Source organism: Euphorbia lathyris, chromosome 6, assembly GCF_963576675.1.
Source record: "Euphorbia lathyris chromosome 6, ddEupLath1.1, whole genome shotgun sequence".
Lineage (NCBI taxonomy): Eukaryota > Viridiplantae > Streptophyta > Magnoliopsida > Malpighiales > Euphorbiaceae > Euphorbia > Euphorbia lathyris.
Window position 1 is genome coordinate 72,669,486 of NC_088915.1, and position 26,966 is coordinate 72,696,451.

Sequence of the window (26,966 nt, forward strand, 5' to 3'; positions counted from 1 at the left end):
ACTTGAATTTGAAACGTGATATTTCTTAAAGTTTTTTTTTCGAAATAGATATTTCTTAAAGTTATTTTTCCACATTATGTGAAAATAATTAATTAGATTAAAAAAACAAAAAATCAAAAAACAAATCCTAAACTAAAATCTATTAAGTTCAAGTGTCAAAATATCGTTACTTATCAATGAGATAATGATTCGGTTAAGTTTGAATCCAAATTGGGTGAAATTTTACCAATTTGGGATAGATCAGGGGCAAATATGACCAAATAATAGGTTAAGGACCAAATGATAAAATTTTGGATGGATCAGGAGCCAAATAGTGCTTTAAGCCAAAAATTTAATATCAATTTTCTTATAAGTTGTAAATCTATATTTTTTTTTTCAAAACCTACAAATTATAGTTTTTCATAAAACAACATTTCCAATTTTTTCAACCTTTAAACTGTTTTTAAACTTTGGAAAAACAATATCAAACGCATATTAAACCATCTGTGGAAGTTAGAGAATATCCAAGAAACTCATTTGTTGTGATTTTAAGTTCAATTTTGAGGAGTTTAAATTAAAAACATCAGGAATTTTCACATGCACCTTAATGAGCAAGTGAATTTGCTCATTCAACGTTAGATATAGACTTATTAAATCTAAACCTCAGGATGCTTTGAATCTCCATCTTAGGATTCTAATAAACCTAGATGTAATGGCGAATGAGCAAATTCTACATCAAAACTGTTAAAAACATACCTCAAGAAACTCTTAGTCACTGCTCAAATCATTAAAGGTTCATTAAAGATCCATTATGTGAAGTATAATTATAGTTAGAGATAAAATTTTCCAATTTACAAACATTAAAAATAAAATTGATCTTGACTATTAACATTTGTTCTAATTTACACCTTATACCTTTTGTATTAATAATAGGGAATCAATTTTAATTTTGTTTCATTTGAAAGAATGAATGTTTGCAAACCTAATGAATGTAATTTTTTTTTTTCTAAGGAAGCAACTCTTGTGAAATCTCCATCTGGGTTCGATTACCTTTACCATTATTGAGTCCCATAAGTCAACAATATGTAAATCCTCTTGTAGCATTCCAACATTATCTAGTTCGGGACTGAATAACACTACTTTTATAACCAAAAAAACATTTCTTTTTCATCACGTTGAACTTCTAGTTTTTTGCTCTGTTTGGTAAAGAGCATTTTGGGATAAAAAGAGCGTTTTTGACCAACTTTAAAGGTTTGACCACTAATTAGAGTGTTTGGTGGAGAGAGGTTTAGAAGAGAGTTTTGGGATGAAAACGCTAATTTAGAAAAAGCTCTTAAAATGAGCTTTTTCAATTAGCGTTTTGCAATATTAAAATTAATGGACTTCTTTAACCCTAATAAATAGACTCCCTCTTCTCCTGCGCCAAAATTAATGCCCTTATTCGTCTTTTTGCACAAACCGCTATTATCAATCAGCTAAGTTTTACCAAACAGGTCTACACAAACAGCTAATCAAATCAGCTAGTCAAATCAGCTAATGTAATCAGCTAACAGCTAATGTAATCAACTAACAGCTAACAGCTAATTCCCAAACAGGGCCTTTATATACCAACAAAGAGGAAACTGAAGGATATGACTGATTGATTATTTTTTGGTCCCTGACTTTTGTGATATGAATAGATCCTTTAACCATGGATCCATCTTCAATCTTCAAACAAAAACAAAATAGATCCTATAACCACAACATACAAATTGAGAAACAACAAAAAGAAGACTATAATAGCCACATCATGCATATAAAAGAAATGCTTTTTAACTATTATATTTACAATTTAAAATGCAAATGAGTGCAATTTACACTTTCAATCGAGTTCAATATTCATGACCTGGAGTATAATGTATGCAATTATAACTAATCAAGTGCTTAACGTATTCAATTCAAAGATCAAAGAGGTCAATTAACTGTTAATTAAAAATTCAACCACCCCATTGTAGGTTGTACTCACTCCCGTCACAACTACAAAAACATAGTTGATAAGTAGATAAATAGATAAGTAGTATGTCCTCATCATATGGTTTAACCCATGTTTTTGAAAAGCAATACCCATACTTACCCCACCAGTATTCATCCCATGACTGATGTAAGTAGTCATGATATAAATACTCATATTTAGATTCAACCTCATTATTCCTCTTCCCATACAAGAAAATGGTTCTAGTTTCTCCATTTAGTTTCAAACCAGCACACCTGTAATTAACATCATTCAATGAGTATGAAAAAGCTAAAGAAGAAATAATTTACTTAAATATGGAAGCGATTTAGTTACTGAGTACCTTGAATAGACATTAACTACCTCCACATTACATCCTGCCAGAAACCAAGCTTAGAGTGTGAACAACTATCTCATATGTTGATTTGGGGTGAACCTCCAAAAGCTTCAATTCAGGGTTTTTGGGTCATAATAAATTAGGTTGATGTAATCCATTATTTATCCTCCAAAACCTCAAAACTGCTCCATTATTCATGTATTTATAGGTTGATATAATCCATAAAGCATTATATCAGAACAAATCATGTCGATTTCAAAAACTTGAGTCCAAGGTTTTTAGACACCATAATTCATCATCACCCAAACACAAATCAATGATTGATTCGAAGAGTCGCATACGCAAAGACATCCTCCTACTACTCCCATTCCAACATTGACTCTGTTTCGGTCACTTAATGGAGGTGATGAAAATTGTACCAAACATTGTTTCTCACAATCAAATGAAACCATAAGACTGAATTTCTCACCAAGATGACATAACCAATGAAACATATAGCCTGAATGTGTAGCAGATTCAATATTTTTCCATGACCCCTGTACCACGAATATGTACCTGAGCTAGCCTACCCACGGTCTCATAGACCGGATACTAATATTGCTAAAAAATTATTACCACTTTGTATTGATTGGTCTTTGGATTAAAACCAAAACCACAATCAATATAATCTCATAACCATCATCCTTTTTACCCTTAATGATTTCAAGAAGATTAATAAATTTGTCCGTAATTGGATTGCACACAACAAGAGGCTCATTATCAAACGGTTTACACAGGCAAAGAAATCCATTACATGAATTCACTACCTTATAACTGTTATCCTTCGCCTTCAATGCGATCTCTTCATTGCCATCGACGCTATCTCTTCAAGAGAATAAAGTAATCTTGACACATGTGTATAATCTATAGTGCGAGCAATTGGAAAGATGTGAGATTGAACAAAGTCAGGGTTCGAAATTGTAGCATACAGAGATTTGCATATCCATTTGCAAGCAATTATCTCCTTAATTGGCAGTCTAAAAAGAATAACTGCAAGAATGTGGCTAGGTAAATTTATAATTGAGTCTCCTGAATTATGGATGTCTACTTCATTCTGATGATAAATGAAGTCTCGTCTTCATCCTCTTACGCTGGGGTAAGGGCTAACTATGCCCTGCCTGCCTTTGGGCTCGAAAGAAGGGGTCTGCCCCGTAACTAAGAACCTTGACCCTCGAGAACATCCTTGAAAGATATTCATCAATGTAATTATATTAGTAATAGAATTAGTAAGAGGGCAGCCTCAATGCTCGAAAGATGAAAAGGACCAGCCTCAGTTTCTTCATTGCTACTGTTTGTGCCACAAGCTTTTGAAATCTTTTTCCTTTTCATCACTATTCTGTCAAAAATTTATAAATAAATGATAAAATAAAATACTAAAATTATTTGATTTCAAGGTTGCAAACTGATTTGCACAAAACAAACCGATTGACACGATTGTTAGAAATAATAAATTTATAATTAATAGTCTTTATGTTTATTGTTATTAAGTTACTTTAGAATACTTATGATAAGTTATGTGATGTTAAGGTACACTCTTAATTAGTTATTAAATGTTATTTATTAAGTTTGTAATAGTTACATTTTCATGTACTATAAATAGTTATCTTGTGTAGACTAAAAGTGAAGAAGCATAAATTAAAAAGAAATAAAATAAAGAAAAACTTCATCCTATCTTTCTTTCACTTCTTATATTCTTCTTTTATCTCCAACAACGACGACCTAAAATAATCATGTGGAACAAATAGACACGGCAATCCGATCAATTTCAATAAAATTGGGATATCTCCTATCGATTTTACATTTTGTCAAGGAATTTTGTTGGTATTAAGAAAGAAAAAAACCCTAGTTTACCATGATCATAAAAGCTCCAAACAAAATTCCCTATCCTAATTCTGGATTGAATAAGCAACAATTAGCACTGAAAACAAGTAAAAGTGAACAAAGAAAGGGAGATAAGATTAACTTTGATTTGTGAGATAAGATTAACTTTTCCACCGTATTAAAATTGTATTAGCTTATACCACCTTATAACCCTCCTATTGGGTATAAGATTTGAGGGATAAGACATTTGTCCCCCTTTATCTCCCTTTATTTTTATCTCACCCCATTTATCCCTCGTAGCAAACCTAGGTGTTTCAACTTTTATGTTTTTAACAAGAGAAAAGTATAAAAGTTGGCAAACAAGTAGATTGAGGTTGCTTTTATTACCAAACAAAGTCTAAATTGGCTAACAGTGTTAAAAAATAAGTCAAAAGTCAGAGTCTTTATATTTATTTATTATATAAATTAATCTAATTATTATCTAATTAATACAAACAAACCCCAAAATAAAAATCAAATAAACCATATTCTCCATCTCTCTTTGATTTCTTTTTTTTTTCTCTCCTCTCTCTACTTGTTTTTTTTATGGATCAGATGTATATTCAATGAAAGTAAATCACTTTATCCCTAAACAAATTGGAACAAGAGAAACTTGGGAAAGCAAACACAAAAAGTCTTCAAACAAATAAAAGAGAGAAATAAAAGGTTTACAGGTGTACAACATTTATGGATCAAGTGAACCAAAATATGCACATATTTAAGAATATGATAGAAGTGCTAAAGTCTAACAAAATCAATAAGACTTGGGTGATGTTTCAGACTTTTAGTAATGTTCTTCAATATCACATAGAAAAATGTTAGCAATTATTCATATATCAAGCCCAACTATTTCCATGTAGAGAACCCAAGATCATCAAGATTTCAGTTTTCGTAACATCAACACTTCTAATCCATAAATGCATGATACAAACACAATATCTTCATCTAGTTGATAAGAAACTAGAATGAAAGCATAACAGAGCTATATGTAAGGTATATCACAAGCATACATAAACCTAAACAGGGTCAATTCCCTTAAATCAGGATCATTAGTCAACAGAATGTAATGCCAATGTTAAAGGAGATCATGATATCACCTGTGATTAAGAATGCTTTAGTTGATTGACATTCCTTTGTATAATAATTTTGAATAAACTATATCAGTTGCACAGCTCTGTAATTATACTTTCCAATCAACATCATATTTATCAGTATCTCATCTGGAAAAACACATTATCTTTTTCTGTAATTATACATATATGACATTATCTTAAATTCCTAATTCCATAAAGACCTATGTGTAGACAAGGTATCACTAAATCAGGATCCATAAATCAGTATTACAGAACCACCTTTCTTAACCTGTTTTACTAATGCTGCATTTAAGTTAAAAGTTTGAAACAAACTGTTGATGCCATGAAATGCAAAGCTTCATATACAATAGACGAATATTAATATATTTCAAAGGGATAGTAATTATAGGATGAAAGAATAATTGTTGTGTACTGGTTTTACTTGTCTGCTATTTATTTTATTGTCTCTCAGATGACTCTTTCATTCACTTATTATGTTACATGGACTCGGCAAAAATGCTGCCCTACCAGTGTCGACACGACACCACACATATCTAGGTACGAAATTCGTGTTGGATTCGTAAGTGAACATTCGGATACGGCAAGCTCTAAACAGCCCTCATCTCCGGCTGAGGAAGAACGTCTGCCGCCGCCGTCAAATGTATCTTCGTCGTTGAGATTGTTTCAACCAAGAAAGTGCCCAGCCCTACCATTTATTAAAAAAATTGGGCCCAAACCGTCGTTTTGGAGTGCAGAACCAATGAAAATAAAAGCGAGCAGTAGCTCCTTCCTGCCAGTGGCCCCCATTATTCCCGTATCCCGTACCCGTGTCCAAATTTAGAAGAGAGTCTCTGTGTCCAAAAAATTTTAACTTGTCGTACCGGATACTCGGATCCGCACCGATGTCGGACACTCGACCCCAGTCCATGTAATTTATATACCTCATAACCTAAAGCCCATTCTCATAAACTCAAGGGATTTTGAAAAGGGGCCAAATGATTAATAACAAAAAGATAGAAACGAAACCAGTAATTGGACAAACATACATGCTTGAAAAGACCAGATACTGGTGCCGGATTTTCAGCAAGCTGAGGTTGAGCAGTTTGCATGAAATCAACACAGGTTCAACAGGTGGAGTCAACAAACTTTGTCACGACCTGGATTCGTGACACGCAGACGATGCGGATGCTTGCTGGTTGAACTTGAAATGTCGGGTGCGGGATTAGCATTAAGGAAGAGTACGTGCTATATAGATTGCATTGAAGTCAAATGCGACAACAAAAGTGCAATTGACCTCTCAAAGAACCCAATTCAACACAGCAGGATGAAACATGTCAGTATACGACATCACTTCATCAGAGATCATGTACTCAAGAAAGAAATCAAGCTGACGTATGTACCAACAGACGAGCAGCTTGCTGATATCTTTACAAAGCCTCTAGCACGAGAGCAATTTAGCATACTGAGAGAAGCAATTGGTATGTTTAATCCTCTTCAGTAAATTCCTGTGCTAAATGAATATTGAATGCTGAGTGAATTACATGCTGAATGATTTATTGTTTGCTGAGTATCTCTTGAAACTGACTGAATATACAATACTGAGTAAACTTGCACACTGAGTAAATTAGTTTAGAACTTGAACTTAAAATCATCCTTAAATAATGCACTGACCTCTCAGAATATCAAACGCTTGACATTCTAAATACTGAGTGATTAATCCGTTAGCATAAATTCCAAGCACGCGTATAACCTAGGATGACGTATTCGCCGTAATGTGTCATAAATGCCAGGATCCCTGTCGGTACATGATCCCAAGGCAACTGACACATGGATTTGGTTAAGATCCACACCGTTCAACTCGTCTATAAATCATGGGCAATTCCCCATCTTTTACTCCTTACGCTCAACAAATCCTTAAGGCTACGAAATCACCCAAATTTCTCTCTCTCAAATACCTCTATTCTCTCCATCTTAGAAGCATGACTAAGCTATCCTTCAACGTCTCCGGTGCCGGCCAAAATAAGTCCAGCTTCGATGAACCTTCACGAAACCCCTCTACACCGAGCAAGGGTAAAACTGGCCAAACCTCTGGCCAAGGGAAAGCTGTTAAGATCAGGACCTACTCAAAGGTCTTCGACAATGTACGTGAATGGAAGGTAGAACCCTCTAGATGGGTTTCGGAGCACTTTGTACAGAACGAACAACCATTTGCTGAGTGGATTTCCAAGAATCAATGGACTGGGCTGTTCTCGGTCAGGGATGAGACATATCCTGACCTAGTGAGGGAATTTTACCACAACCTCAAGGTTGCCAGTGACTCCGCCGACTACCTGAGCACTGAAGTAAAAGGGAAAACCATATTCATCAACCCTCTGTACATAGGAAATCTCCTCCAGCTCAAAACTGAGGGAGTAAGGCTGAGAAAGTCAGGAGATCAGGACAAGACCGACTACGTCCATACCTTCTGCAAACCTGAGGGTCACTCAGGAGAGATCTCAGCATCTTTAATGGGACAGCATCAGAAGATGGCTCACTACCTGCTGAGCTATTTCATTTACCCAAAGATCAACTGCACTACATCAGCAACCAACTTTGAACAGTGCTTCATATGGCACATGCTGACGTACACCCCCATCAACATGCCAGTTTTCTTAGTTGCTGGGTTCCTACGCAGCACGGGTACAATGAGGTTGGGATCAATCATCACCAGGATCCTCATCGACCACAAGATTGACCTCGAAGGTGAGGAATCTTTTAGAGGAACTGAAATCACAGCTGCCTCACTGAGGGCACTTAAATTTGGACAGCCCTTGAAGAAAGGAAAAGCTGCTGCTGCTGCTGGCCAAGCTGATCAGATTGAGGAGACTATTGCTGAGCCTAAGAAAGGGCGAAGAACTAAGGCCCCAGTTTCTCGCAAGAGAAAATCTGCTGAGGCACCTAATGCTGTGTCTCCAGCAAAGAGGCAGAGGCAGCTGGAAAGTCAGCTGAGAAGAAGAAGCAGAAGTCTTCAACACTGGCACCTCTCGATGTCATGCCGACAGATTTTATTGTACCGGGTGATTCTCACTTCACTCAATGTCAAGGCACTGATGCTGAGGGAACTGAGGTCCAGTTAGATGACCACTTCATCTCCCAAGTTGAGGAAGAACTTGATGGAGATAATACTGAAGAAAAAGAAGAAGAAGACGATGAAACCAGTGGTCAGGATGACGCTGAGGAGTCTGAAGAGTATGACAGCGAAATTGAAGCTGAGGACGCTAACACTGGGTTAGCTGGTGGAGCTGTACAGACTGACACTGAGTTAGCTGCTGGAATTGAGCAAGTGGATCAAGCTGACCAGACCCATAATGAGGAAAAAGAACCTACTCACTCAGAAGAACCTGCTCATCATACCTCTCCACCACATAGAAGGCGAAAGCTGGTTAAGGCCAGTGAGAAAATGGTCAGTGAACCCCCTTTGCAATCACCATCTATTCCTGAACTTGTCCTCTCCAAGACAACAAAGGATCCTTCTACCGTCCAATTAAAATTTTTCAAACGGCCCTCAACTTCCTCTACTACAACGCCGTTGGAAAAACAAGCCTCTGTTTCTTCTCAACAGGAACATGCCGAGCATCATACTTCCACTACTTCAACCAGTCAGGTTGAACCGACCACTGCTCATGCTGTCTCCTCAAGCATGGTGCTGACTCCCCATCCTTCTGCCGTCAGCACAGACAGTGTTCGAGTTAACACCTCTACAACCAATCTCTCTGCCGATCACACAACAATTCCTCCATCTCAAGTGCAGATTGAGCAAACTCATCCTGTCACTGACCAGGGTACTCCTCTCACACCCTTCTCTTCTGGTCATACGGATGTACGTAGGGATGCCACTGAGTCCGACAAGAATCTCATCGACTCAGTGCAAGCTCTCATCCGAGATCTTCAACAGTCTGCTTCACCTGCTGCTGGATCCTCATTCCCAGAGACAACTCAGCTCTCCCAAGTCACTCTACTTCTCAACGAAGTCAAGGGACTCAAGGACCTGCTGAATGTCGTCTTATCATTTCAAGCCCAGCAAGCAAAGCAAGACTCACTTGCCAAGTTGGCAGAGATTCAACTGTCCATAATTCAACATCTGAACTCGCTACATCAGCAAGTCCAGAGGTTATCTGCTGTGAACACTGACTACGCCACTTCCTCAGAACCGAAGATGCTTTTTGCTCAGCTGCATACTGAGCAACTCAAGACAAATGAGCAAATGGTGTCCTATAGTCAGTGCTCAGTTGAGCAAATCAGTGAGGCTGCCAGGCTACTTAACATGAACAAGCAAGAAATGGATACTGACGCGTTGAAGCAGAATGAATTGCTGTCCCTCGCACAACAATCCTTCAACCATATCCGTCATAATAATATTCAACAACATCACTATGACTCAGCACTTCTGAAGACATTCCACCAAGTCTTTGCTGGCCTCTCTGAAGCTCTCATCTGGCAAGCCAAAGCTCAAGCCTTCAGTGTAAATATGCTCAGTGCTGCTGATCTTCATATACCAGTCGAAGTATCAGCTGATGGCGTTGCCATTTTTGATGGGGTCAATGAAAGTGCTGACAAACTCAAAGAGCTTTCACAAGAACTGACTCGCGCTGTCTTAACCGATGCGTTTAAGCTCCCTGAAGTTGACAAAATGGGGGAGAAAGCGCAAGCTGCTAGAGCTCAGCATGAGCAACGTCAGTACGAGAGAAGTCAGCCACAGGGCAAGAAAAAGAAATAGTTAGGAAAAAGAAATAGTTAGGCTAGGTCTTAACTTTTGTAATATGTGCTATATGTGCTATCTTATTTCTTTTGCTGAGTAACTGCTGACTTCTATCAATATATCATACTTCTTTTTCTTATTCAAATACTGAGTTATGATATATGCTATTGAGTACTGAGTTATTATGTATCTTCGTTTATATCAGCTATGCTTAACACTTATAAATGATATGCTGATAACATGTTTGACATCATACTATGATATTATGAAACATTCTGATAAAGAACTCATTGAACAATAATTTGCTCACGCGCTCTGTATATCTAAAACTTCCGCTTAACACTGAGTAAATAGAATATGTAATATAGCTGACCTTCACCTAAAAACTGACCTTAGACTCACTCATTTAAATTCTTAAATGTTGCAATTAAAACTAAGTCAGTAGTGCAACCCTTACGGGGGAGTTTGCTAAATGATATAAGGTCAACTATCATGGGGGAGCTCATACTGAGTTCCTTGCTGAATAGTTTTGCCAACATCAAAATGGGGGAGTTTGTTGAAACACCTTTCCACATAATTTTGATTTGACAAAATTGTTTAAGTATAAATTAGAATACATATTCTAAACACACTAAGTTTAAATGCTTTGATTTATTCTACTAATGTGTTTGTTCAATGTTGAGTATAAATGTTATAAGTCATAAGGATTGGAAGGCCCAAGCCCAATACGGAAACCAAGGCCCAAGTTAAACAACTCAGTACACTCGGCCCGCGTATGTCAAGACGCTGCCGTTTTTGTTCAAAACGCAACTCAGCAATCGGAAGGATCTAAAAGACCTTCGGGAACAACTTCAAGATGAAGCTGCTGAGTAGTCTCGACAAAGCGTACAAGACAGCAGCTGGCAAAGGAAAACTTCCAGACAAAGTGTTTCCTCTTTTGGCAAAGTTCAGACGACATAGTATGCTGTCCAGTTGACTTTACCATAAAAGGAAAGACCATCTGCTGTGCTGACCGAGGACAGAAGATACACGATTATGATTGGCCGAGAGCTCTGTGCAAGTCAGGATGACAACGACATATAGCCGTTTCCCTCCAACGGTTATTTCGAAATTCAAAATGACCGAATGACCAGACGTCTCTATAAATAGTGCCATCACAAGCTTCACAACATACAGAACTTGATCAAGCCATTACGCTGTCCAAATCTCTACAAGTTCTGCAAGCAAGAAGCAAAGCAAAGTTCTTACACTACAAAGTCTATTCATTTGTGTAAAAGTCTAGAGTGATTGTTTTTCAATCATCTAAGGTGTTCTAGCAATTGTTGTTTAGGACAAAATCTTTATCATTTCTAGAAGTAGAAAGGAGAGGCTGAGTACTCGGTTTTAAGTACTCAGCGGAGAGATTAGGATTGAGTAGAAATATAGAGGAAGGTACTCTTGTCATACTCAATTGCTGATATTGTAAAAGGTTTGAGGCTCTACCTTTAAAGAGCTCAGTAGAGGATTTGAAATCTCGGAGGTGTTCCGGGGACAGGACGTAGGCTTAGAAGAAGCCGAACCTGGATAAATCTGCTGAGTGAAGTATTTCTAAACCTTAACTCCTTATTCATATTGCTTGCTTAAAACAAACTAAAACTGACCAAGTAAAAGAGGTCAAGCTGAGTTGTGCGCTACAAACGAGCAGGTTCAGGAAAAGACTCTAAGTGCTATTTCCTGACCTAAGCAACGAAGCTGTCCTAGTCACTAGTTGACTAAGCCAGTGTCTTGCTGAGTGTTAAGTGCCGCTGTTTTATAAACTTTTCTTAAAGAAAAGAAATCTGCCCAAATTAGTTAAAAAAAGGTAAAATAGTTCCTAACCCCCCCTTGGAACTATATTTGCAACCTTACAAGGGACCAACAAAGGGTTCTCCAACCCTTTGGATTTTTGTCACTACAAGATTTTTGCACTCAGTTACAGTTTGTCATTGGCATGAACAGTATATGCTTATCAACCTGAAGGACTTTGGTAGTGACAATTACATTTGTTTTGTGTACGGAAGTGTGTGGGCTAATAGGAGGGTTAATATGTTTGACGCTATTCTTGATCAGAAATCTCATTTGAAAGGACGGTGGATAGTCCTGGGAGATTTTAATTCCGTGCTTGGCGCTCACGAGAAAACAGGGAGGGCTCTTGCAACCCGGCCATGTAGGGAGTTCCGTCAATTTCTGGATAGAGGAGATTTTGTGGAAGGAGCTGTTTCGGGTATGTATTATACCTGGAGTAATGGTAGGCGCGGTAATGCTAGAGTTGAAAGCAGGTTAGACAGAGCAGTGGTTTCAATTGATTTTTTAGATTTTTGGGATGCTTTCAGTTGTTCTGCTCTTACAAGGCACCACTCAGATCAGTCGCCAATCATTTTCAAATGCAGCCGTTCATCCAGTATTGTCGCAAGGTTCAGATTTCAGTCAATGTGGCTCAGCCACCCTAGTCTGCGTGATGTCATTGCAAATTTCTGGAGAGGCCCGCACCAGAGACTTCCGCCAATGCAATTGATTGGGGATAAACTCAAGCGCCTACGGCCTATATTGCGAAGATGGAATCGGGAAGTATTTGGTGATCTTGATGTGGGGATTAATAAAGTAGAGGAGTTCTTGGCTCAGGTTCAACATGAAATTTCAGACACAGGATTCACAGATCAATTACATCAGCGCGAATTGGAGGCCCGCTCTAGCCTGGACACGGCGCAGAAACGCTAAGAAATTTATCTTAGGGAACGGAGTAGAGTGAATTGGCTGAGGGAGCGGGGTCGTAATACATCCTTTTTACACAGAATGGCATCCGCCCGTAAAGCTAGCAGTGGGATTCAGGCGCTGCAAGTTGAAGGAGACATTATTACTGATACAGAGCAGGTTACGACACATGTGACTGATTTCTACAAGGCTCTCTTTCGTAACGAGTGTTCTCAGCCGCGCGATTATCAGGAAGTCTTCGAAGTTATCCCTAATCTGGTTACTGATAGTGATAACACGGATCTGGTCCGCTGTCCTGAGGCAGAGGAGGTTCGAAGGGTGGTTTTCTCCATGGACAAGAGTAGCGCCCCGGGTCCAGATAGGTATAATGGTGCTTTTTTTCAGTCGTTCTGGGACATCGTTGGTGAGGATGTAATAGCCATGGTGCGCAGTTTCTTCAACTCTGGGATGATCACACCAGGCCTGAACTCCAGTTTAATGGCTCTTCTACCCAAGGTCGATGATGCTATTACTTTAGAGCAATATAGACCGATAGCCATGAGCAACTTTGGATGTAAGATCATTGCTAAAATCCTTGCAGATCGGCTAGCGTTAATTGCCTCCAGAATTGTGTCAGACAATCAGTTCGGGTTCATTCCTGGAAGGAGCATACACCAATGTATCGCCATTGCTTCTGAGGGCACGAATATGCTAAACAAAAAGTGCTATGGGGGCAACATGGTCTTGAAAATTGACATACGGAAAGCTTTCGACACACTAAACTGGAATTTTCTTCTCGCTGTGTTAGAGGCATTCAGGTTCTCCCTGCAATTCAGAGATTGGATTCTTAATATACTCTCCTCGGCAAGAATATCAATTTTATCCGGTTCAGTGGGCTCTGGATATTTTAGTTGCTCTAGGGGGTCAGGCAGGCGGACCCGCTTTCCCCGTTGCTCTTCGGGATTGCTGAAGACTTTCTCAGTAGATGGATTTCTCGTATGCAGAGCACGAGTAAACTGCAGGCCATGGGTTATTCGAAAAACCACAATTTCCCAACACATCTGCTATATGCAGATGACGTTTTACTCTTCTGCAAAGCTACTGCAGCGAACATTAACGTGATCCGAGAGGTCCTCGACCTGTATGGCGTCTTAGCCGGTCAGCAAGTTAATTGGGGAAAATCGGCTATCTATCTGGGATCTCACATATAACCTCGACGGGGTATTCTTCTGGCAAGGCAAATGGGCATGCGCAAAGGGGATCTTCCCTTCCGGTACCTGGGCGTTCCCTTATTCATTGGAGCCCCGCGATCCAGGCATATGACCAGCCTAATGGACAAGATCCTCTCGCACTTCAAAAATTGGAAAGGGGACAATCTCTCAATGGCCGGTCGGATCGCACTTGTGAATTCAGTTATCATGGGAGCTTCATACACTCCTTCATTGTCTACAAGTGGCCTGCTGCAATTATTAAACGTCTTTCACGTTGTATCAGGAATTTCATATGGTCCGGGTCAATTGATGTCAAAAAACTAGTTGTCGTTCCCTGGAAACTATGCTGTCAACATGTTAAGAATGGGGGACTCGATGTTAAAAACCTTCGTCTACTGAACTGTGCAATGCTGGGTAAGATGGGCTGGGGGGTCATACAGGAAAATTCTTTCTGCTTCAATCTGCTGAGAACACGCTTTCTTATTGCGGATTTGCCTAGGAGGATGGTAGTTAACTCGAGCATCTGGTGTTCGCTTAAACAGGTTTTCAATGATCTGAAATCACACTATTTTTGGTGGATTGGGCGACGCTCCCAACTCAACTTTTGGAACAGTCACTGGATTTATCCGACGGTTGCATCCACAACGGGCATTCCTTTGAAGGAGCAGCGTAAATGTCTGACTGGAGTTGATGAACTTTTATCAAAATCAGGCTGGGGGAATTTACCTGACTTGCCGCCTTCTATTCTCACCAGCATCCAACAGATCAGCAGAAGTGGCGAAGCACAGGACGTGTGCATTTGGAAGCCGACGGTTAAAGGCTCATTCACTGCGAAGTTGTTTTATAGATGGATGAGTCCGCGTCGGATCACTCCGTGGTACAGTTTTATCTGGGCTAAACACATTCCACCTTCGAGAGCTTTGGTATGTTGGCGAGAGCTTCAGGGTGGTCTGCCGACTCATGACAGATTAGGGACTAGAGGTATGGCTGTGGTTTCTCGTTGCTGTCTTTGCGAATCTGATATAGAAACAGCGACTCACATATTTGGCTCGTGTAAGTTCTTTACGGAGATCTGGCTTGCTATCGGTTCTCTATTTGGACGTACAATTACTATTGGGCCCACTCTAGCGGAGACGCTCAAGGATGCCTCTAAGCAAAAATTCAGCTCTCAAATAACAGCCTTGTGGTCTTCTGCATTGGTAAACGCGGTATGGGTGATCTGGACAACCAGAAACAGAAGAGTTTTTGAGGACGAGGACCCTAGCATCTTCGTCTCTCTTCGTAAGCTTTGGCACGCCATCCGTGATGCTGCGAGCTTCAGAATAGGCTGTATTTCCAATTCTCTGGTTGAAGGAAATATACTGCAAGAGCTCGGGATCTCAAGATAGCCTCACAAATCCCCACAGATTATTCCTGTTTCTTGGCAACCGCCTCCCCCGAAATGGATAAAGATAAACACTGATGCCTCGGTTGCAGGTTGCCCGGGCAAGGCGGGTTGTGGTGGTATCGTCAGAGGAAGGAATGGGCGGTTTATCGGGGCGTTTGCTTTCCCCATCGAGATGGCTTTTGCGTACGTAGCTGAACTGGCAGCTACTGTTTTTGCAATTAAATCGGCCATAGCTCGGGGATGGAACCGACTTTGGGTAGAAAGCGATTCGGTGTATGTTGTGGGCATCATTCACAGTCAAAGCAAAGACGTCCCCTGGTCAATCAGGCAGGACTGGACTTACTGCTTGCAGAATCTAAACTCTCTCACTTTGGTCGTTTCGCACATATATAGGGAAGGCAATCAGGTTGCCGACATGCTAGCAAACTATGGTAGAACCATCACTGATCTCACTTGGTGGAATGAGCTTCCTGAATTCTGCTCGCCAACCTTCTTTTGTAACTTAGGGGGTCGGCATATTTACCGATTCTCTTAGCTTCAACTTTGTACTCTTCTATTTTTTTCTTTTCCTTCAATAATATTGGCCCTGGCTTTGGATGTTCTTTAGGGGGTGCTGACCTAGTTGGGATGTCCTTCGCTCATCCTTGCCAGCTGCCAGCTTTTAATTAAAAAAAAAACATCTAATAAACTCTCAAATGAGGTTAATTTTTAACTTTAATTTCTATCACTTCTCTTTCCTTTCCATCACCTCTTTTAACTCTAACCTTATTAACCTCCAGACTCCCAAACCAAGGCTTAGTGAGAGATTTGCTCAGCACAAGAACAACAACTTGATCAGCCATATAAAGATAATGAACCTGAATGATGCACTATGAGACTCGATCTCGAAAAAAAAGTCAACCTCAATGTGTTTGGTGCATTGATGAAAAATTAGATTGACAGAAAAAAATAGAGGTGGCACAAGGAAGACCAATTTCTTGAAGTAAAATTTAAAGTCATCCAATCTTAGAAGCTCCATTGGCAAGGGTCGGGCACTCAACTTTTGTAGAAGAATGGGCCAATGTTATCTTGCATTTTCATGTGGTTTTTAGTATACTTTATTCTATTAATCATGCATTTTAAGATAAGTATTTATCATTTTCAAGTGGGATAATGTACCAAAATAGGTCTATGATTTTTTTTTGAGAAGTATCAATTTAGGCGTAACGTACAAAATAGCACCAATATACACTTAATGTTTTAAAAAAGTATCAATTTAGGCCTCGAGAATGGAACCAGACATTAATGTTTAAATTGATACTTTTTTTAAACATTAAGTGTATATTGGTGCTATTTTGTAAGTTGAGCCTAAATAGATACATCCCAAAAAAACTATAGGCCTATTTTGGTACCATATCCCTTTTCAAGTTGCTTATGTTTATTTTGTGTTTTGAGAGCTTATGCATGTTTTTTGCGGTTTTAGGTACTATTTGGTGCAAAAATGGCTGTTTTTGAATTATTAATTACTTAAGGAAATAAAGTAGCTCGGACAGAAATGTCTATAACAGTTCTGAATGAAAAATTTATAACTCTTTAAACCATTTCCAAACTATGTTTATTGGCATTAAAGCCTTATTAACCCCCAAAGAATGTTATGACTATCTAAGGTGTTAAATAATGATGAAATTTGTTCCTCACATTTGTTTTAAAAATGCAAATTTAACCTTAACGCATTAAATAATTCAACTTTAATCATAACGTTTCCAAGCAACATTAATTTTAGCATTATTATACTAAAATTTTGAAAAAGCTAGTTTGACTATAATCGTCATATATAATCTTCCAAACGAGTTTTATGATAAATTGAAGTTGTTTCGTATATTTTTTTTGTTGTTCATTTGTAATTATATTAGTAATACAGTAAAAAAAAATAGACAGCTTGTACAAAAATTGTTATTAACATGTTTGTAGGACACTTAGTTGGTAGCATTTGGGTTAAGGTACAAAAATAGCTCCAGTGTTTTGGGTCAGAAGCAATTTTATCTCCACCGTCTAAAATGGTGCAATTTTACCCCTAACGTTGGTAGTCAAGAGCAAATTTATCCAACATTGATAATTTGGGTCATTTTCAAACACTATTACAAACACAGATATTTTTGTTACTTATTTTGCACCAATTTCATATCAATTCGTTCTAAAAAAAGGATTTCATGTTTTTTTATAATTTAATAATTGAATTGGAATTTAATATTCATAAATTCGGTGAATTTTTTGAATTTTTTCCAATTCGTACAAAAGAAAGTATATTTTTTTATATTTTTTTTATTTTTTCACATCCTAACATATGTTTGTGATTTGTTACTGATAAAATCAGACACGTGTGAAGTATAGATGACAAGATTCATGATCAAGAAAACAATTGGATGAACTATTTCTGAAATTAACTCAATTTATCAATGTTATGGGTAAAATGGCTCTTGACCCAAAATGTTAGGTGTATTTTTGCACCTTAACTCTTAGCATTTCAACATATTTTTTGTAACTGAATTAGTAACACATTAAATATCTTAGACTTAATTGATGTTTGGAAGGTCCAACGAGATAATTAAATGGAGACATTAAGCCCTTAATCATTTATCTTTTAACACATTAAGTGTGTGCGATTCAAACTTTAGTTAGCGTAATTTCAATTACAATCAATTAAAAAAATTAAGTTTTCAATTTCAATTAATTTGTTTCAATTAAGGCCTTGTTTATATTTAATTAAGAGATTTTATTAATGGAAATTTTTTAGGACCATGGGACTAGTACACAAGAGGAATCAATTAATACATGTATATATTTTTTTCTCTACGCCAATCATCTCCATGATAATGGTATGTAAAACGATTCTTATGACCAAGTGTATTATTCTTGAATTACTGTAAAATTTCTTTTATTATAGTGTTAAAGCTTTAAATCATTTGATTAAGTTGAATTTGTGCATTTATTTTTGAGTTTGTTTCACAAAAATCATATTAATTATAAAATTACAATTATATTATATAATAAAACTTACTACCTCGTTCCATAATATAAGTCATTCTAGAGATTTTCACACAAATAAAAAAAATACGATTAATGCAGAGTCTAATTAATCAATTTGCATTGGTTAACTTAAAAAAAAATTGTCTCTCAAGTAATATTTTGGCAATAAGTATTGAAATATTCAAAAAAACACATAGATTAATACAAAAAATTTAATACTTGGACCAAAACAGTAAACTAAAAATTCTTGGAAAACCAAAATGACTTATATTTTGAAAAAAAATCACTTTCTAAAACGATTTATATAATGGTACGGAGGGAGTAATTTTAAATATGTCATTATTTTTTATATATCACAAAATAAGTATGCTTTGATAATTTAATTTATAAATTTTAAACTACAATTCATAAATTGTAAACGTAAAAAACATATCTTAAACTCATAATTTATAAACCTCAATCGTTAAAATATATTAAAAATGATGGTTTTCTTGGTTAGACATCATCTAAATAATCATTTAACATAGTTGTAACTAATTTTTAAAAACCGTAAATTTCCCTTTTAAAAAAAAATGGTAAATTACATAAAACTCAAGAAAAGTTTGATTTATTACAAATGACTCAGCTGGTTAAAAATAATACAACTATATCAAATTAGTTTAAATATATACAACTTTTATCAAATTCTGACACAAAGGGATTATTATTATAATATTTTAAATATTTATAATAAAAAAAACAGGAACAACTCCTAATTAGAAAAAAAAACCTGAAAGCAACTTTCTGCATTTTTTGTTTGTGCGAATTCATAAATCGATTGTTCAATGATCTTCAATTTCGCCATTCCTTTCTAAAACTCCATTAAATCATTACTGATATTCATGAATTGAGTCTTCAAATCAATAACTCCAAAACAGAAAAGAAGATTTGAATTCATATTAAAATTGATTTCATCATATAAGAGCAACTGCATTTAGTGATTAATGATTGAATTCATATTAATTTAGTGTTTAAGATTGAATTCAGATTAAAGTTTTAAATATAGTGATTAGGCATAAATAAACTATAACTAACCAATCTATCTTCCATTCCCACTGTTTCTGTTGATTTTGAAGTTTCATTTTAAACTCCGCATCATTTTGAAGTTTTACTTTGAAAGGCTTGAAGATTGAGTTACTTAAACAGAAACAAGACGACTGGATTTGGAGAAATTGGGGGACGGAATTTCTTGATTTCTTTGTCTAATTGTACTAGTATAGAGGTTGGGTCTAGGAAGAAATCAACTTGGTGGAGAACTTCCAAGTTCAATAGGAAAACTTTCAACCCAGTAAAAAATGTTAACAATCGGTGAAAATCAAATCAAATTCATAGTAACATTCCGGTTGAGATTGAAAATCTTGTTATCTTGGGGCTTCTTGGATTTGAAGGTAACCTTTTAACTGGAAATATTTCTGCTGTCATCGGGAAGTTGCAGAAACTAGAGGATTTACATTTGAATATAATAGATTTTCCGGATCCATTTCTTCCCTATTAGATAACTTGACTAGATTGACAATGGAAGAAAATATTTGGGGGAAGCTATGAATTGAATGTTAGTTTGCATACATAATAGAAAAGGAAATTGAAAAACTGAGAACCAAGAAGAAAACTAAAGAAAACGCAGGACAAAGACAAAAAAAAAAAATTGTGAAAAGGATAGAATATAGGAATAAATTATCAATTTGAAAATAACCCCTAATTAATAAGAAAATAAGTAATTTAATACTACTAACTGTAATTTTTGACAATATATATACACACATTCTTTATAATTAATTTCTTACTTCATAATAAACTTATATGCACAATCTCTTAATTTTATTTACATGTAAAGAAAAATCCCAAAACATTCATTATTATTTTCGCATAATATAAGTCATTTTCTAGAACAATAATTTGGTATTAATCAGTTTAGTCTATATTAATATTATACACACATTGATTCTTTATTCACTGGATAAACAAAAAGAGAAAAACACAAAAATGAAATTTTGTAATTTTTCCTAAATAAAAACAAACTAATTAAATAAAATGTGTAATTCTCAGACTATTCAGAATATGTAAATTCATCATCAACCTCGTCATTGTCGTTTTATTTTAGACAATTAATCGCATAAGGAATATTTCTTTTGTTATAGTTTATTAAACCTAATATCTTCGATTCATTTGTTATTTTTATCTAATTCACCATAATAAGATTAAGTAAGTTATTTCAAAAAAAAAAAAAAAAATAAAAAAAAATTAAGCAAGTAATATTTTTTTGTATTACATTCATCATTTGAATACCAACAAACTCTCATACCGCTGCTGATAAAATCAAAATATCTCTATATTGCTGCTGCTCATAAAATAAATTCCCAAACTATTCAGAATCCGTAAATTGTGCATCATCCTCATCTTCATCACTATCACTGTGTACAAAGGAAGGGTCATTGAAAGACTCAAGCTTCAAACACTTTTCCAAAACATCACCTTTGAGTTTCACATTCCAACCCCTTTCAATATTGAGATGTGAAAGAGTAGTACAGTTAGTAAGTATGGCTTCAAGACCCAATTCTCCAAAATACCCAAAACACATCTCAAGTTTCTTTAGACCTAACATTGTATTTGCTATGGCCCTAGCCTCACTATCATCAATTTCCTTAAACATGGCAAATCTCAAGTTTCTTTTCAGATCAATTAGGCCTTTGCAGTTGTTTCCAAATTCTTCAATTCCTTTATTTGTGATATTCAAACAATAACTAATGTCTAAAACACTCAAATTCACTAGTGAACCAGCATGTGTTTCCACCATTTTATCTGTCACTTCACTCATTGGAATTTTCAGCACCTTCAAGTTTTCCCCCCTACAAGTACAGAAAACATATAGATTCATGTAAGTAAATCAAATGTATATTTTTCAAGAGCAAGAGAAAGAATCCATATAGTCAAAATGTAATTTTTCCTTGTTAGGAAAAAATGTTAATTCAAATATGAAACTTCAAGAAAGTGTGAAATTTTCCAAAATTATTCTAAACAATCCATTGGCTATCTCTGAAATTCAAATGGATTTTTCTGAACAGTCATAATCTCAAATCAAATGAATCGTTTTTAAACATTCAAACAACACAAAAAGCAGGAAAAGATTTTTAATCAATTACCAGTTGGCAGCATAAAAGAAGCCTGGATCTCCAAGCTTGTAAGCTAGAGCAACTGAAATGAACCTCTATTGCGCTTCATAAGCTTACACGCCACCATGTCAACATCAGGGATAGAACGGTCCCGTTTCTGGCACCAGTCTTGGATGTTGAATTCTGACCAACAATAAGGTCCTGAAACACATGCTAACCAATTTTTGCAGACCAACGAAACCAGTCCTACCCTTTCTTCTATCGAAATTCGGATGAGTATCAGAGCTAGTATTTCTGGATTCAGATCCTCCCACCTGAAAGATGAAGATGAAGACCTTTTGGACATTTCAATGTTATTTTCTTTCTTCTGCACAGTCATATTTGCCGTGACAACTGAAAATTTAGAAGCAACTTTTGTACTACAATCCTATTCTCCCCTCTTTTTTATACATGTACTGGAATCCTAATACTGGTATTTTAGACATTTTTGTAGTTATTAAAGGGTAAATTTGAATTTTAACTTGAGAGTTTACCCTGGAATAAAATTTGAGTATTATCTAATAGCAAAAGACATTACTTAGTTGTTAAACTTTTTTTAGGTATTCTAGTTAGTCACACTACCTTTGTTTTTTTAAATCAAGTCCTTAAATTTTTGTTAGGTTTAAAGAATAATTAGATCTCTATTATAAGTTTAAAATCTTCTTTAAAAGCCATTACCCTGTGAAATCCTAAATTAGATCCAAACGTATGCTGACACCATTATTTTGATGGCTTCTATAACTAGAAAAACAATTTGGTACTTTTTTTTCCAGTGCAGTTATGATCTGTATTTTATATTTTAGTTTTGACTATCGGTCCAATTGTTTTATATTTTGGTTCAGTTATCATATGTATATTAAATTTTAGTTTTCGTTATGGGTTGAGTTATTTCATATTTTCGATTCATTATTTTGTGATATTCTCAGTTGTTTGTTCAGTTCTAGTAATCAAATAAACCTAACCGGTTATATATACACATTTTTTAAAAATATTTTGGTATAACATTGATTTTGGTTTGGATTTAACCGAATATGCTTTTATTAAAAACTGAAGCGATAACAAAAATCTAAAATATTATAAATATTGATCTGCTTGAACTGAAATTATACAATAGTTGAACTAAAATTTATTTCAATTATTAGTGAGTTTTAGTTAACAGTTTTAATATACGTTAGGAGCCTAATTGGTGATTATAAAAGTCAGGAACTTGGTACTTTTGTAAGGTTTAGTGACTAATTTTTTTTAATTAAATTAATGTACCATACCGGTGCTAAAATCTCCGAAAATTATAGCCTCGACAACCTTTCAAGTATATATAGGTCCTTAATTTTTAGGCTTAGGTCCGATCATACCCAAGCGGGGTTAAGGGGTTGATTAGCATGAGAAGGGGTTGACAAGATTTCACTTTTACCGGTGTAATTATTTTCATAAAACTAAGCAACTCGGTAGGTATGATTGAGAGATCAAATAAGGTCCATGCACCTACATAAAAAGAATTAGAAATTTGAAAGCCATTTTAATATTGAGATTTGTGTTTGTGTAGCTGATTTTATGTTGATTCACCTATTTAATTTATAGTTCAAAATCAATAAAGATTGGTATAAATATATTATTATATTTTATGGATGAACCAAACAAAAATTAACAAACATGTTTTCAACTTATTGATAACATGTTTTCAAACAAATAAGTAAATTAAAAACTAAGTTATATATATTCAACTAAGTTATATATATATGGATGATATGTAAAAGGTACATTTGATTTACAACCATATAAAAAAACCTAAAGATATAAAATTTAAAAAAATCATTGATAATCTCAAATTCATTTAACAAATATGGAATATGAATGAAATTAATTTATACAAGATTTTCAATATTCTATTAATGGAATAAAAAATATACATGCACCATAACCATAAATGAGAATATTTTATTTCCAATCTTAGAGAGAATTATGGAAATGACAAGGATTAGCAAAAATGAATTCCTTTGGTTTTATTGATGCTTGCATCTGTTTAGCCGAAGGATTAGTAAAACATTTCAATCCGCTTTATATCAAAAATATCACTTCCTCCATCAAATCCTACTCCCTCACTTCTCCTTCACTATTCATGATACAATTAAATTCCATCCCTCACTTCCTCTAAGATGGCCAATTAAGTGTTAGGCTTTTCCAAAATCCAAAATTTTAATATTTTGGCCTATTAGGCACTCCTAAATCCAAAATTCAAATTTTTTTTTGCTCTATTAGGCCTCTTTAAATACAAATTTCTATTTTTCTTTATCTGTTAGATAGTAAATCTAAATTTCTAATTTTTTTTGCCTATTAGGCCTCCTACTTAAATCCAAATTATTACTTTTTTTTTTGCATGATAGGCCCTCTCAAATCAATTTTTTTAATATTTTTTACCTATTCGACCTTCCCTAAATCCTCTTTTTTTACATGTTATGAATTTTAAACAAAATCTAGTTTATTTTTTAGAAATTGTACAATAATACTTAAAAATTGGTTTTTGACAACTCAAATGACAAGACGCGTATATACAAAAAAAAAAAAAGCAAATTCGATTTAACATTTTATTTTATTTTTTGCAAACGCACCTATAAAATCGGCCCCCATCCAAGTAATCATGTATTCGTCACTGTGCACTTGCATTTGTTTATCAGCAATTTTGATCCTCAATCATGTGAGGTGGTGTTGAAAAGTTCCCTTGCTGCCCTTACTTCCTTGTCCATTTGTGCTAGGTGTCAATATACGTTATTTGCAGTATGAGAAAGGAGTTTATTCACGTTCTGCAATAATTGCTAGAATATCCTTAGTTAGTGGGGTGATTTTGAAAAATATGTGTTAATTTGCTCTTAACCAATAATGATAGGGCTAAACTAATTAGTTAGTTTTTTTAAACATAATTAGTTCTCTTTGATATACATAATAAACCTAAGAATTTGCAAAACAATAAATTTAAATGTTGGAAACAAATTATGATTTCATATTATTAATTTCAGCTTACTGTTTTTTTAAAGAATTTGAGCTCCTTTAATTTTTTATTAATTTTTTTCTGAAAGAATCAAAACAAATAATTGGATTCTTTTTATATAAAGCCCAATAGAATATGGGGCTTTGGCCTTTTGCCTTGTCTCTCTTAACTGATTCCATCAAACCCTAATTGGAGCTCTATAAATTCGCACTCTCCAACCTTCACTTTCCATGTCTTTGAAAACTAGTGTGATAGAGCTTCTCATCTTTTCCAAATTGTCTTTCCAAAGAGGATCAGGTCAGTCTCTTCTCTTCATCTTTGATTTTCTTCTCATAATTACTTCCGATTGGAGGACATTTTATGAACGTATATATTTAGACCCATCTAATTTTGAGTATTGTATTTTATCAGATATCAGTTCAGCAAAAAGACTACTTGGAATTATGCTGGGAAGCTAGACAAAGAACTGCTCCAATTATCACATACTGCATATCAGAAAAAACTTGACAAAGAAACACACAAGAGAGCTCCCACTTCCTTCACACGCCAACTGAATAGAGAGATGTAATGATGGGTGTTCAGGCTAGCAAGGAAGGTAAGCTATTGTGAACTGAATAGATCTGACTTGGAATGTTTAAGATAAAATTAATCTGTACAAATCTAGAATATATTCTTACCAGATCTTTATATATATGAATAAAATCAATCTGAATATATCAAGTTTGCAACGTTTAAGAAATTAAAAGAAATCTTAACAAGTTCAGCGGATGAGAATCATTAGAAACTAATTTGGCGCAGGAAAACTAATGATTCAGAAATCTGAATAGATCTTGCCATCCCTCAAACTCTAGATGTGCTAATTATGATTCATGCAATGATTTTAATGGAAAAGAGGGTTAATTAACTTAGTATTCAAATGATAATTTTAATTTTGTACAGGAAGATCAATGGTAAAAGAATTTGAAGAAAATCCATGTCTAGATGATGTTCTGGCCATTAGTACAACTTAAAAGAAAAAAATGGATAAGCTAGCAATGATTGCAGAATGTCGTGGGCGAAATAACTCCCTTATCATTGCAAGTAAGTTGAGGCTCAGTATAACATTTTTGAATCAATCAGCTCAATATCTAGATGTACATTTTTGAATGTCCATTTACAAATTGATTAATGATCTTCATCAACTTCATGAATATACATTTCCAGAAGCCAAAGACATCAAAATTATGGTGAATCCATAATTTTCTGTTCTCTAGAACCATTTTTTTTAATATTAAAGTATACAATGTACATGTATACAACCAATTAGATTTATAAGAGAGACAAGAGGTTCATTTCAATTTTTTGGAGGTGTTCAATTCACAAGCAAGAAGTGTCTTATTATAATTGTTTGCGTGCTACAATCTTCACTTCATAACTCATATTTATTTTTAGTTGTACTATATAGAAATTTGTAAATTTTTTTTTATGAACTTTGAACATTTTGTCATATTGATTTATTATTATTATTTGATGTGAATATTCAGGTAAATATATTTCATGTCTTTCAACACAATAAAATAGAGAACTGAGGGTATGAATGAAAGAGGAGATGAATATTATTAATTGGAGAGAAAGAGAAATACAAGTAATACTAACTCTCTCTTTTCACAAATGGGAGAGCCCTGGTAAAGCAGAAGTAACAACCTCAAAAATGCATGCCTCATACCTTTTACAGTATATAATAGAAGAATGTACTGTTCTGACAGCACACACTAACTAACTCATTCCCCCAAATACCCCTATAGTAACTAACTCTCAAGTGCCCTTTTTATGTCCCTTCTTCCTCCTAACATACACCTGTAAAGGTTTAGGACACTGATTATTGTCCAAAATAACCCTGTTATGAATCTGTTCTCTAACATTATTATTCAAAGGTTGGTATGATTGTAAATAAAGCCACCAATTAAGCAAGTGTATAATGTTAGAGGGCTTGAGCTTTTAGCTTAATTGGTTCCATGATAAAGTATCGCAACTGTTTGGACTAAATGGTCGATGGTTCGAGTGCCGGCAACCTTATTAATTTGTGAAATTAGAAACACATGGCGAGTTGGACCCATGTTGTACACCCAGCAAGACGAGTGGACATTTGCGATTCCATGACACATAAGCCAACCAAAATGACATTGGGATTGACATAATTTGATTCTTCCATCAATTAATGCTCAATATCTAGATGTACATTTTTGAATGTGCTTCTGCATATTGGTTAATAATCTCATGAATATAAAATTTCTCATTTCAAATTATGGTGAATCCATAATTTTCTATTCGGTATTTCAATTATTCCATCATTTTTTTAAATATTAAAGTATAGAATGTAACTGTATACAAGAAATTATAGTATGTAAATCTGGACATTGACCAATTTTTGTCTCTGCTACCGAACTTCTTCTGGTTTGAGAGATTTACTTATAGCAGCTGCTGTTT

General features: G+C 35.2%; 1 long non-coding RNA gene across 1 annotated transcript; it reads left to right on the forward strand.

The window, feature by feature from the left end:
* Positions 1-24,677: 24,677 nt before the first annotated feature.
* LOC136232470 (uncharacterized) lies at positions 24,678-25,674 on the forward strand. Its single transcript, XR_010690502.1, has 3 exons — positions 24,678-24,797; positions 24,912-25,095; positions 25,440-25,674. It is a non-coding gene; the product is annotated as an uncharacterized lncRNA (long non-coding RNA).
* Positions 25,675-26,966: the final 1,292 nt, after the last annotated feature.